Here is a 14238-nt window from a genome sequence, read left to right as displayed (position 1 = left end):
CGTAACCCGGGGACCGCCTGTATATATAATAGAAGGATCCACAGTAATATGCTTGCTGGATAATCAAGCATATTACTGTGGATCCTTCTATGATATCTAAGGAGCACAATACGGTGTTTATATATATATATATATATATATATATATATATATATATATATAATATATATATATATATATATATATATATATATATATATATATATATATATATATATATATATTATATATATATATATATATATATATATATATATATATATACAGGCGGCCCGCGGTTAACGGCGCAATCACTCAACGGCGAATCGGTTTTACGGCGGTCGTCAAAAATATTCATTTAAAAAATAAGGCATTTTAAAGGTATCAAGAACGGAACCCCCGTCGTAACCCCCCCGGGGACCGCCTGTATATATAATAGAAGGATCCACAGTAATATGCTTGCTGGATAATCAAGCATATTACTGTGGATCCTCTATTGATATCTAAGGAGCACAATACGGTGTTTATATATATATATATATATATATATATATATATATATATATATATATATATATATATATATATATACAGGCAGTCCCCGGGTTACGACGGGGGTTCCGTTCTTGAGGCGCGTCGTAAGCCGAAAATCGTCGTAAGCCGGAACGACACTTGGAAATATGCCTTAAACTAAGAAAAGTTAGAGACCTTACCGCCTGTGACATGCAAGTAGATTGCATGATGTGTAGTGTGGTATTCCAATGGGCCAAGGATGGTTTCTTGAAGGTAATAATTCTTTATTAAACTCTTGTGCACTAAAAAGCACAATGTACTACACTTAATCCTTAGGGTATACACTAAAACACTGTACACTATATACTGCATTGCACACTTCGTAGTAGTACGTATGTATTTGTTAGATCCTGGAGTACACTAAAATCCCAGTCTGGTAGCTCTGGAAGGTAAAAGTATAACACAATTAGTACAAAATACTACACAAAGTCCTGAATACAATATGTAAATTATAGATATCAAGAGTAAAAGAGTTAATGTATGTTAATTAATTCCTTACTTTTAGTTTATAATTCCTTACTTTGAGTTATATCAAGAGTAAAAAAGTTAATGTATGTGAATTAATTCCTTACTTTTAGTTTAAAGTTGTCCTGCTATGTAACCCTGGATGCACAAAGTCTTATGTGGCCCCATAGCCTACATCATTCAGGGGGTTCTGGAATGTACAAAAAATAATTAGTATGTCAGTAAGTACTCTATGCATAGTAAGTTACATACAGTAATATGCACCATACAGTGGTTTAATATCACATATATAACATGTATAAAACTTAGTTAATGTATGTTAATTAATTCCTTACCTTTAGTTTATATTTTACATTCATCGTAACCCTGGATGGACAAAGTCTTATGTGGCCCCATTCAGGGGGTTCTGGAATGTACAAAAGATAATTTTGTCAGTAAGTACTCTATGCATAGTAAGTTACATACAGTAATATGCACCATACAGTGGTTTAAATATTGCATATTGTAAATGATTGGTCTACACCCCCTGTTCAGCAGGGAGTGTACAGTATGTAATTCCATGAGGGACCTTGATCACTTATCCCATGTGAGAGATCTTGGTCACTTTTTTTTAGTATGTATACGTATAAAACTTACTTAATGTATGTTTACTACTATGTATAATTCCTTACCTTTAGTACAGTAGTACATAGTTTACAGTTGTCGTGCTATGTTATGTAGTAACCCTGGACAAAGTTTTATGTGGCCCCATAGCCTGCATCATGGAGGGGGTCCTGGTTTTCTGGAATGTACCAAAAAAGTATCAAGTTAAGTCATGTTATGTATGTTTAGTAAGTTACATACAGTAACCATACGTACAGTGGTTTATAACATGTACTACATATGTACATAATCAAACTTGGTTGGAAATTCCTGTAAAAAAAAGTTATGTACGTATGTAATATGTACTACTGTATGTAAAAACCTTACTGTTCATACTTTGTTACACTACATGTTACATGTGATACGTATACTTTCCTGAAGGGTTTTTTCCATCCAAAAATGGTGCTTCTACTTGTAGTTATCCCTTGATGACACTTGTAGTAACAACCTGGAGTTGTGTGAAAAATGTTGGTTCTGGAAGGAAAAAGTAACAAAATTAGTGTACAAAATATACACTACAGAAAGTTGTGAATGCAATATGTTAATTACTGTAGATATATCAAGAGTACTAAAAGAGTTAATGTATGTTAATTAATTCCTTACCTTTAGTTTATATTTTACATTCATCGTAACCCTGGATGGACAAAGTCTTATGTGGCCCCATAGCCTACATCATTCAGGGGGTTCTGGAATGTACAAAAAATAATTAGTATGTTAGTAAGTACTCTATGCATAGTAAGTTACATACAGTAATATGCACCATACAGTGGTTTAATATCACATATAACATGTAGTATAAAACTTAATTTAGAAATTCCTTACATAACTTACCAACTTTTAGTGAGTCTCAAAGCTGTACCTAGGTTGTGGGAGATGGAGGTGGAGGTGTAGAGCATTCATGATAAGGATGCATTCCAAACCTAACTTCAGTGTGCTTTATCACAGATAACAGGCTAGGATGATGGGCAGTCTGAATGAAGAATTAATATTAAAGGACAGTATGTAACCACTTAGGTGTACAAAATTTATTGTACGTATGCAAACATTAAACACAACTGAGAATTCCTTACCTCCAGCAAAATGAAGCATGTAGGCTATGTAGAGGTCTGGTTTATGTAAGTCACAGGTGCATGCCAGTCTGGAATGATAATGTAATAGTACATATGATTATAGTATGTATGTTACATACATAACATGGTTATTACATATGTAATATTAAAACATTATAAAAAAAATGTCCTTACCAAATTCTAGTGGTTGGCTTGCTTACTGGGATGGTCATATGGTACATGAGAGTGGGTGGCTGGGCTATGGAGTGTGGGATGGGCAGGTGCTTGGGAGTCTGGAATGATAAAAAATATATAAAATGAATAGTTACTACTACTGTAACTACTGCACATGTTATTACTGTGTTTGACATATGTAGTGTGTAATACGTATGTTCAATATAAAAAATGAAGAATTCTTTTATCCTGAAGAATGATGAAGGTGATACTAAACTCGTATCAACTGATTTGGGCTCTGGGGAGGTGATACTTGTATCAACTGATGAGGGAACATCTACATCTGGAAAGACTGATAGGGTACATAAATTATATTATAAGGTGGATGTAATTGTAGCTATGTACACTTTTAATAAAATTTCTATTAGCAATTATATAAAACATTTTATAACAAAGTTTGTTAAGGATTCCTTACCTGATGTATAGGGCGAGGCATCAAAACCATGGAAAGGCTCAGGTCATCTGGGTCACTGTCACTATCAAAGGGGTCTGAAATGGAAAAAAAAAAATAATAATAAGGTTTATGCAACATCACATTGTACCACTATGTAAAGTTAGTTGTACGTATGTATGTAGGGTGTAAACAATTTCCAACTGAAAATGAGAAAAATGAAATTGCTTACCTGATTGTACACGTGCAGGTGGCGGGCTTGATACAGAGGGTCCAGGTACAGGGGGATCTGGAACTGTCACAGGGTAGTACAGGGAGATCTGGAACTGTCCACAGGTAGTACAGGGAGATCTGGAACTGTCACAGGTAGTAAAGGGGGATCTGGAACTGTCACCACTTCTGCAATAAATTACAAATGATGAAAATTAATGAAGTTACAATTTACTCTTACATTTAGTATTTTGTTACATTAAAAAATTAACACATTTTAATATGTACACTATGTAAACACATAAATTAGTAAAAACAGTTCAGAATTCCTTACCAGGACTAGGAGTGGGAGGTGGTGGTACTGGAGACTTGTGAAAGAAAGTGGTCAAGCCTGGACTGCACAACTTCTCTTCGTCTGCTTCTCCTTCAGGGTCTCCTTGTAAAGTCACCAAATCCATGATTCCTCTCTTGATTTTGTCAAACCTAGAAACGTTAGGGTCTTCTGCCTCAAAAGAAGCCAAGGCTCTCTCCAGATGAGTAAAACCCTCTGACAAGCCTTTCACAGTTAATGACCTGGGTTTTGGCTCTGGTGCCGCCTCCTCATTCCTCAATCATTTGTTGTTCAAGTTCTAGTAAGTCCTCTGCAAGACAATCCTCTCCATGGGAAGCCAGCAGCTCTGTTACATCATCAGGTTCAGATCTAGTTGCAGCCTCTTGCGTTAGCCCTACGATTTCCTTCCTCGTCACAGTCTCGACGTCTTCTGCCTGGTCAAAGCCTTCAAAACTGTGCACAAACGTGGACACAGTTTCCTCCAGGCCCCATTTAAAGTGGTCGTCTTCACCTCGTCCCAAGCACTTGCAATGTTCTTCACTGCATCTGCAATGTTGTAGCCCTTCCAGAATTGCTTCAGTGTCAACTCCTTGTTAGCTTCTATGGCCCTCAAAGCAAAACGTATGGTCCTTCTAAGGTAGTAAGCCTTAGAAATTTGCTATTACTCCTGGTCCATTGGCTGTATCAGCGATGTGGTATTGGGTGGGAGGTACACCACACCTTCACATTAGGATGCATGTCGCTCAAATTTGAAGGGTGACAGGGCATTGTCCAGGACTAAGAGGGCCTTAAAAGGCGAGACCCTTCGAAGTCAAATACCGCTCCACTGCTGGCACGAAATGGTCATTGAACCAATCTTCGAAGACCATTAAGGTAACCCACCCACGCTTGTTAGATTTCCAAATCACAGGGAGTTGACTCTTGAAAATGCCCTTGAAACGCCCTGGGATTCTCGGCCAAATACACCAGCAAGGGCTTCAGTTTCAAATCACCACTTGCATTGGCCCCAAACAGCAAAGTCAGTCTCTCCTTTCCAGCTTTATGGCCAGGTCTGACTTCTCCTCCTTGGAAAGGTACGTTCGATTTGGCATTCTTTTCCAAAATAATCCAGTCTCATCCACATTAAAGACTTGGTCAGCCGTGTAACCACCATCCTTAAATTATCTCAGCCAAACCACCTGGAAAACTGCTGCTGCTTCGCTATCAGCACTAGCAGCTTCACCTTGCAGCTTCACATTATGCAAATTTGCACGATGCTTAAAACGGTTAAACCAACCTCTACTCGCGGAAAATTCACCACCAGCACTGCCTTCGCCAAACTTTTTCACTACTGCCTCATGCAGCGCTCTAGCCTTCTCCTGGATCACACTTAAGCTCACCGGAACACGTCGCTGGTTCTGGTCCTCCAGCCAGATCATGAGCAATTTCTCCATTTCAACAATGCTCTGGCTACGTTGCTTCTCGTTTATCACCGTTGACTTCATCGGTGCAGCATCCTTAACGTGCTTCAGAATACGTTCCTTATCCTTCACAATGGTTACCACCGTGGTCCTGCTCAGCCTAAGAACGGCCTATTTCGGTGTTAGTTTCTCCCTTCTCCGAACGCTTTATCACGTCATATTTTGACCTCCATCGTGATGACCTTCCTCTTCTTGGATGAACTATCATCGGAGGAAGTACTTTGGCGTTTAGGAGCCATTGTAAATTAGCGAAAATGGCAAGGAATTTCAGCAACGTCTCAGCACACAACCTAGTGGAATGCAGGCAGGCACGCAATTGAAGTGGCGTCCTTTCGTATTGTTACGCTTGGCGTCCTCGACCGTCGAGGTCGTTGTTCGGTCAATTTACCATACAGTTAATAGCGTTAATTAATTTATGCACCTCCGCTCAAAACTAGTTCTGCATATGAGGTATCGTTAAAAAGCATAACAAAAGCGTCGTAACCTTGGAATTTGTGTTGTAATCTAACCAGAAACTTAGTTTTTTTTAATTATGTACTGGAAACAAGCAATGATATTTTTCATTATATTTGCGCTTTTGGACTGTTTTAAAACTGCGCATCCCAAGCTAGTGTATTCATTCGCCCGCAAACTAGTTCCGCATATGCGGGTCAGTAAAAAAATTCAAAAAATACGAAAAAAAAAAGTGTCAAAAATCATCATAACCTCAAAAATTTTTGTTGTAATGTAACCAAAAACTATTTTTATTATGTACTGTGCTAAACTATAAAGGATTTTTATCATAGCATGCGTTTTTTAAAAGCGTCGTTAACAAATCGGAGCGTCGGAAGCGTCAGCGTCGTAACCTCGGAACAAGCGTCGTAACCCAGGACGGAATTTCCATTGAATATTTAAGAAAAAGCGTCGTAACCTCGGAACGTCGTAAGCCGGAACCGTCGTAACCCGGACCGCCTGTATATAATAATAGAAGGAATCCACAGTAATTGCGTGATGGATAATTCAAGCATATTACGGTGGACTTCTATTGGATATCTAAGGAGCACAATACGGTGTTTATATATTATATATTATATATTATATATATATTATATATATATATATTTTTTTTAAATAAAAAAAAGTATTTATATAAAAAATATATATATATATATATATATACAGGCGGCCCGCGGTTAACGGCGCAATCACTCAACGGCGAATCGGTTTTACGGCGGTCGTCAAAAATATTCATTTAAAAAATTTAAAAAAAAATGGCATTTTAAAAGGTATCAAGAACGGAACCCCCGTCGAACCCGGGGGACCGCCTGATTATAAAATGAAGGATCCACAGTAATATGCTTGCGGATAATCAAGCATATTACTGTGGATCCTTCTATTGATATCTAAGGAGCACAATACGGTGTTTATATATATATATATATATATATATATATATATATATATAATATATATACAGGCGGCCCGCGGTTAACGGCGAATCGGTTTTACGGCGGTCGTCAAAAATATTCATTAAAAAAATAAGGCATTTTAAAGGTATCTTTACGGCACAAATTTCAGTTAACAGCGCCGCTAGTGCCGTTGTCTAACGAGCTCATACATATGTAGAAATGCCGTTCAGACCATAAAGGTTATGCAAATTACATTAACAAATTTTATGGAAAGTTATTACGTAGGTATTAGGGTAAAATATATGCCTCTGTCGCTGTTCTATGCCGAAAATATCGAGTTACATAAGTGTAAATTTTGCTATGGATGTGTCAATTCATAATTGTTCATGCTTTTGTTTAAAATGTGTATGAAAATGTATTACGTGAAAGGCATTTTTATTTCTGTACAGAAATATAATACAAAGGCAGCTTTTGAAACTGCCCTTCACGTTATCAAATACGATGTTTTTCATGTTCTTTCTTGTAAGCCACCGCCTGCCGCTCTTCCGAAAATATCGATTTAAAAAAAGTGCAAATTAGCGATCGATGTGTCGATTTTATAAATGTTTATGCTTTTATGTTTAAAATGCGTATGAAAATGTATTACGAATAGGGTATTTTTATTTCTGTGCAGAAATATGATAAAAAGGCAGCTTTTGAAACTCCCCTTCAAGTTATCGACTACGATGTTTTTTTCAAGTTCGTTCTTGTATGCCGCCTTCTGCCGCTCTTCCGAAAATATCGAGTTATAAAAGAGTGCAAATTTAGCGATCGATGTGTCGATTTTTCAAATGTTTATGCTTTTATGCTTAAAATGTGTATGAAAATATATTGCGTAAAGGTATTTTCATTTTTGTACAGAAATAAGATACAAATTAAGGCAGCCTTTGTAACTACGCTCAACGTTGTCAGGGGATGGTTTTTCATGTTCGTTCTTGTCCGCCAGTTCCGAAAAATGCATTGTGTTATTTTATTAATTATGCATCTTTTCCATAAATCCTTTAAAAAGTTATACATTATTTCACTATATCCAAGAATATTGTATGTATTCTCATATTATTGTATTTTAAAATACTACGGCAAACTTAAGCCCGTATTCCGCGGAGCGGCCAATGTTGTGGTTAGAAATCAGCTGATGAATACGAGTCTGTTTCACCATAACGCAATTCTGAGCGAATGCTCTTGCTTCTAGTTAGCATAAACGAATATCTATATACTTGACTTATATGAGACAAAGTTATTTTTCCTTATACAGCGTGTTTTTAGGTGGAAATATTTATTGAATATGTCTTGTTGTGAATGTGAACTACTATTTTTTTCGTTAACAGATTACGTTGGCGACATGTTTATTGCGTAAAAAATTACGTGATTCCGTTCGCAATACGCAATCCTTTATATCATCGTAATACGAACTTTACGTTATTTATCTTATATCGGCGTGAAATCAACAGTAAAATGTGTTCTTTCAAGCACAGTAGTTTTGATTAAAATGATTTTATCCCAATTTTATCTACAGTTGTGTGTGATGGCAGACGTTTACTGCAGTTTTATCCTTGTTGCCGATGTACGATAATAGTCATTAGCAGCTTGAACAGTTTTCTCAGCTTCAGTTATAACTAGGTTTAAATTTAACGGTATATTTCCCGATTGATCTTTAATCTATATTAATCTCTGATCTATAGCGAATAAAGTTATTAAATTAAGATATCTCAGTTCTATTCTATACATAACGCCATTTATAACAAATACGGTAATGTTGCACTGTAGTACGATGATCGAAATACAAGCCAAACAGATGTTATCCAGTTCGGTTGTACTTAGAAAAAAAAAAGTCGTTTCTCGTTCGGTTGTTCATGGCTGTACACGTTCACGCAACGAGTATAACGTTAAAACCATACTTTCATCATTCTCTTTTGCTGTTATTGAACTTATGTAACTAGAAGATGGATAAAGTTAGGCCATTGTAATTTGATCTCTCATAAAATCGAACTATCGTAAGACTAATGATCGTAACCTGAACACTACAGCTACCTATACACTGTATAAACTTTATTATATCTTTACATACTCTAGACACCCACATGTACTGTACAGTAAATTCTATAGTACTATACTGCATAAATATAATTTTACTTATTGCGCCGTTGTGGGGTTACGGCGCCTTTGACGGGTCTAGAGTTTCGAAAGAAGGTGTGCGGTGGCCGTAGGCTTTAAAATCGCTCAGCGTCGAAAATCGCTTGGCATCGGTGGCCAGGAACGGAACCCCTGCCGCTAACCGAGGGCCGCCTGTATATATGTATATATATATATTATATATATATATATATATATATATATATATATATATATATACATATATATATATATATAATATATATATATATATTATATATATATATATTATATATATAGTATATATATATATATATATATATATATATATATATAATATATAATATATATATATATATATATATATAATATATATATATATATATATATATATATATATACATATATATATATATATATAGAATATATATATATTATATATATATATATATATATATATATATATATATATATATATACTATATTGTTACGTATGAGCCCGGCCTTGAAAGAACTCCGATATGTAAACCGGAAAAGTTGAGGGAAAAAGAGCAAATTACTTGAACTTACCGTAAGAAGGATTTAAAGTGAACATTTACTCTAGAAAAAAGGTCGCCAGAAACTCAGCTAGTTACTTTACAGCTATTTATTTACAAGAGGCTGCTTAACAGCCAAGGTTAAGTAAATGCTACTGGTCCCCACGTGGACTTATAATATCTCTCAAGTGGATGATAGCTGGCTCAAAATGGAATTCGTAAAAGCTGGTTTCATAATCTTGCGGCAATGCAACACTTGCGGGCGGAACGACTTGACACATGACTCAGGGAATCTGGAAAAGATCCCAGATTAGCCAAGGTAAAATTCTGATTGTTTCGTTCTCTAACACTGGGGAAAAGGAACTTTAATGTTCACTGAGGTATGCAATGACTTCATTTGTCTGGGACGATCACACAAGGGGAAGCATGCGGCCATGAGGTAGTGAGAGGAAACAAAGGGATGAGTTCTTTTGATATAAAGTTTGAATTGGGAAAATGGGGAGTAATTAGGCACTAGGATGTAAGGGACTGGCAATATGCTGTTTCACAAGACGTACCTGGATGCCATGTTCAGTATGGACCTTTGTAGAAATGTGGCGCCCGGCTTTGTCTTAGGTCTGGGTCCCTTGGCGCGCCAGTAACCCCATGGATAGGCCTAAATGGAAGGCGGGTGGTCGGACATCCGTCCGAGGTCACGAACTCGAGCGGTCTGAGGCAGATCGCAGGTGTCTTGCCTTGGTGTTGGGGGTCAGCTTAACCCCCCATGAGCAGGGCAAATCCTGGAAACAGAACATACAGCCAGCAGAGGGTTCACAGGAAAAAGAACTTAAGATATAGGTCTAAGAAGTACCAGTCTGCCTACATCCTTCCCTTTGAGATACGTCCCTAAAGCTGACAAAAGACTATATTCTCTCCCATTCCAACAGGAAATGCTTAACTCTGGACGGCTAGCTCTGGTTTCCCACCCAAATCAGCTGATATTTGAAGGAATATGGCTGCCGTTTTACAAAGCAAAAATAATGAATTAATTACTGGGTAGACGAGGAGTTCAATAAACGTAGCAGCTACTCCTGTTAAGAAGGCATTCACTCCCTTTCGGGCGTGAAGGCTTTGGCTTAAATAAGTTGATCGTCTCGACTACCCAGTTCTCCTACTCTAACTTGAAGTTTTTAGAGCAGCGATACAGCTAACTACAGTGACCTACCTAACTTATAGGTGGAGTTGCTAAGTGTACTAACTTAAGGGGGCCGGCCGGAACCCCTATATATGGGGGGGTATAGGGCGAAAAATGCAAAGTCATGAACAAATTCATGGAGCTTCATATGGCAATTGAGAATACGCATACGAAATATTTCGTCAAAATTCCTCTTACTTTCGTAGTTACAGGGTAATTAGTAAACATAACTCAATAAGCCTAAAACATTCATCCGTACAAGAAAATGCAATATTTCTTCTGTTATCGTAAATTTTGATAATTATTGGCAAAGAAATTGTGAGAAATGGCATCTGTAGAGATTCCTTGGCTCGAAGAAGCGAGTATCTGTCTGGTTCAACCATGAATCAGTAGGAACACAGACTTCAAGTAGACTACACGTTCGAGTTTCACCTCGTGACATTCGCTTGCATTTACGTATGTTTATGTATGTTTCGGGAAGAAGTTCATCATGCCAATGAGGAAAAGACAAGGAAAATACCTCGCTTACATATAGACGAAGAAAAATCGCTCAAGTATCATTACAGAATATCGTAATATACGCATAGTTAGTGAAGAGAGAGGGGAGGGTTGCCTAGTAACGCCCCCATCTTGCCTGACAGCACACGTCACACTGTGCCCAAGGCTGCGATCTTTGAGCAAAGAGATCTTCATTTATGATAAATAACATAGTTTTGGTTTTTTAATACCCAAAATGGAATATGAAATTCATAATAATCATGATTTATTAAATTGTCTTTGTAAAAAGAGTACACCTTCGAGTTTCATCTCTGGCATTCTCTTGCACTTACGTTTGTTTATCTTTGTTTCGGCAAGAATGTCATCATGCCAAAGAGGAAAATACAAGGAAAACATCTTGCGCTAACATACAGAAGAAAATTCGCTGTAATTACCCGAGTTAGTGAAGGGGAGAGAGGGGGTTACGTAGGAAGGAGTGCCCCATCTTGCCTCAAGCAGTGCCCCAGGCTACGATATATGAGCAAAGGGATCATCATTTATGATTAAATTATGATAAATAAAATAGTTTTGGTTTATTAATACACAAAAAAGAAATATACATTCATAATAATCATTATTTATTAACATTGTCTTTATAGAAATACGAAGGAAAACTTTGAACGCCCGTATCTCAAAACTATACTTATTGACCTTCAAAATCTATCTCCTCACTTAGTTTTGAAGCTATAACATTGGAATTTGGTATATAACTCAGAAAGACATTATAGAACAATCAAATAGAGCCCTTTTTTCCAATTTTTGTTTAGTCTTTTTTTATAAATTTTTTTCTCGTGATTTATAGGGTTTATTTTTTTACCATATTGAAAAATTCATATCTAGCAAAAAAATGACTTTTAGAAAAAAAACACTCCATTTGATTGGAGGTCTACATCAGGTCTATATATGGTAGTAATCCCAGGTCTTAATATTAAATATCAAGAGAGGAGATAGAATTTGAAAAATGGTTATTTTCGGAATAAATTACCCTGGCGTCACAAAACCGAAGGTCAGAGGCGAAAATCATATGCAGTTTGGAGATGTCCCAAGTCACCTTATTAAGTGGTATGAATGTCAAAGTCCTGTTGTTAAAAAACGGCATTAGCCGGCCGGCCCCCTTAATGGAGTAATGTAGTCTAGCCTAAGTAATAACTACGGGTTGTCTGTGACGACAGTCTACTCTACCCCTAGATAAGGTTACTTGAAAATTCTACTTGCTACTAACCTAATGCCCTGGTACTAAATCATTAGCCTAACCTACTCATTACAGTTAATTCGAGACACAATCATTCCAGAGTGTTGTACACACAGCAGCAGTTCGGCGACCGAATTGTTAAAATACATGATGTGAGGTAATGATGCGTGAGGATGATGAGTGATTAGTGTACCAGGATGGAAATGTAATGAGGTAATTATATTTAAGTGAGGGTTAGTATTACAATTGCTAGGGGTTAGAGGGTTAGTTTACTGGCAGAGATCAGGCTGGCTACCTTCTCTGGGTAGGTGCCAAGATCATTCTGCAAATGAATGTGACACTGTACCTCGGGCACAGGTGTCAAGAAGAGCATGTGGCTCTTTGGTTAGTGTGTTAATGATTTGTTACGTCCCTTCTTCTTCTTCTTATTCCTCCAGGACCTGGCTATACCAGTCCTAGGAGTAGACGGAGGCACTGACTCTGGGGTAAGGCCAGAGACGCTGTCAGGAGCAGAGGCAGTGGTAGCCTGAGGGGTTTCAGGAGAACACCCTACTTCGGTCTCTGCAGCAACTGTTGTAGAGGTGGAACCTACTGCAGGGGAGGCCCTCACTCTGGCTGCTGCGACAACCGTCGTAAGGGGAAAACTCCAGGGTGACTCCTGGTCGGGCAGTACCTGGTTTTCCAGAGGAGGTATGAAGGTAAGGTCTGCCGGAGGTTCATCCTCGGGCGACAGAGGTGAGGCCGAAGAAGAATTATGGGCTGGAGATTGGCGTTGGGCTGCGGTAAGCTCCATGCCAGTTGGAGGATCTCCTGTAGGAGGATCCTTGATAAGGTTAGGCGCCGGTGCTAGCTCAGGGCCAGGCGCAGAGGTCAAGTTCTTTGGTGGCTCTCCGTCCAGGCTGGACGGAGCTTGGCACTGCTCAGTGCTGCCAAGTGGCACTGGTAGTGTTGAGGTCGACTGGACCTGTGACGGGTACCGGAGGTGCAATGCCTCTCAGCGTGCCCTTGGAAATGGGAGACAGAGGCTCCTGTCTCTTGTTGAAGGCTAAGCCTTGTGGAAAATGGACAGTGTCCGCTGCTGGTAGTCGGCTAGGGCACCTAGGCCAATTCGTGGAGTGCCCTAGTACGTTGCAGGTTTTGCAACGGAACTGTGAATGATCAATCTCCCTCCATGGTAACGGGGGAGACTGTTGGTGGACGTGCTTCCTGGAGGAAGTAGAATTTTGGTGACTCCTTGCTTTGGAGTGATGTGACGTGGGGTTAGGACCCCTAGGCTCTTTGAAATGCGAGGGAGACTTCATGTTTTGACCTAGGAGGAGGTCGTAACCTCCTGGAATGTAGCTTGCAACTGCAAGAGTACATACTTTGGAAAAATGAGGTCGGGTGACCCTCAATTGGACGGTCGGAAGGATCAGCTTGATATGGTTGATACCTTCAATGGTGATTAATTGACGTCTGTCAATATTAGCCCCTCGGGGGATTTGGTCTTCCCGTATCAGGGAGATTTGAGCACCAGAGTCATCGTAGGCTCTGACGTGGCTTGGCGGATAATGGCTTTGGAGGGGTGCGACGGTTATAGGGCCCTTAGCCGGGGGTCCTAGTAAAGAAGGATTTGTAACTGCCATTGCGATGGCGGGAATATTGTAATTTGCGCACCCTCCATAGTTGGCAGACATGTGACCCTTGCGGCCACAGTCACGGCAGAACTTGTTCCAGAACCTCTTCCGTGGCACTGGACGGTAAGGCCGAGATGGCCCCACAGGTTGTGAATCTGTGGAGTCACCAAGGCTGGCAGTGTGCTCTGGCACAGGTGAAGAGTCCTCTGTTGAATCACCCTCGGAACTAAGTCCGGGGTTAACTGGTGGGCGTACCTCTTCCAAAGTGGAGGAGGTAGGCGGTAAAATGGTAAGAGTCTGAGAGGATGCG

The 14238-nt window shown here is 38.8% G+C and overlaps 1 protein-coding gene and 1 long non-coding RNA gene across 2 annotated transcripts in view; one reads left to right on the top strand and one right to left on the bottom strand.

The window, feature by feature from the left end:
* LOC135217632 (protein OS-9-like) overlaps positions 1-14238 on the top strand; it is a 209487-nt gene that overhangs the window by 61223 nt on the left and 134026 nt on the right.
* Positions 853-2582, bottom strand: LOC135217794 (uncharacterized). Its single transcript, XR_010315200.1, has 5 exons — positions 2491-2582; positions 2263-2345; positions 1689-2133; positions 1125-1207; positions 853-934 (listed from the first exon to the last, which is right to left on the bottom strand). It is a non-coding gene; the product is annotated as an uncharacterized LOC135217794 (long non-coding RNA).

Source organism: Macrobrachium nipponense, chromosome 7 (assembly GCF_015104395.2).
Source record: "Macrobrachium nipponense isolate FS-2020 chromosome 7, ASM1510439v2, whole genome shotgun sequence".
In the NCBI taxonomy this organism is placed as follows: Eukaryota; Metazoa; Arthropoda; class Malacostraca; order Decapoda; family Palaemonidae; genus Macrobrachium; species Macrobrachium nipponense.
This window is presented reverse-complemented; position numbering and strand designations above follow the sequence as displayed.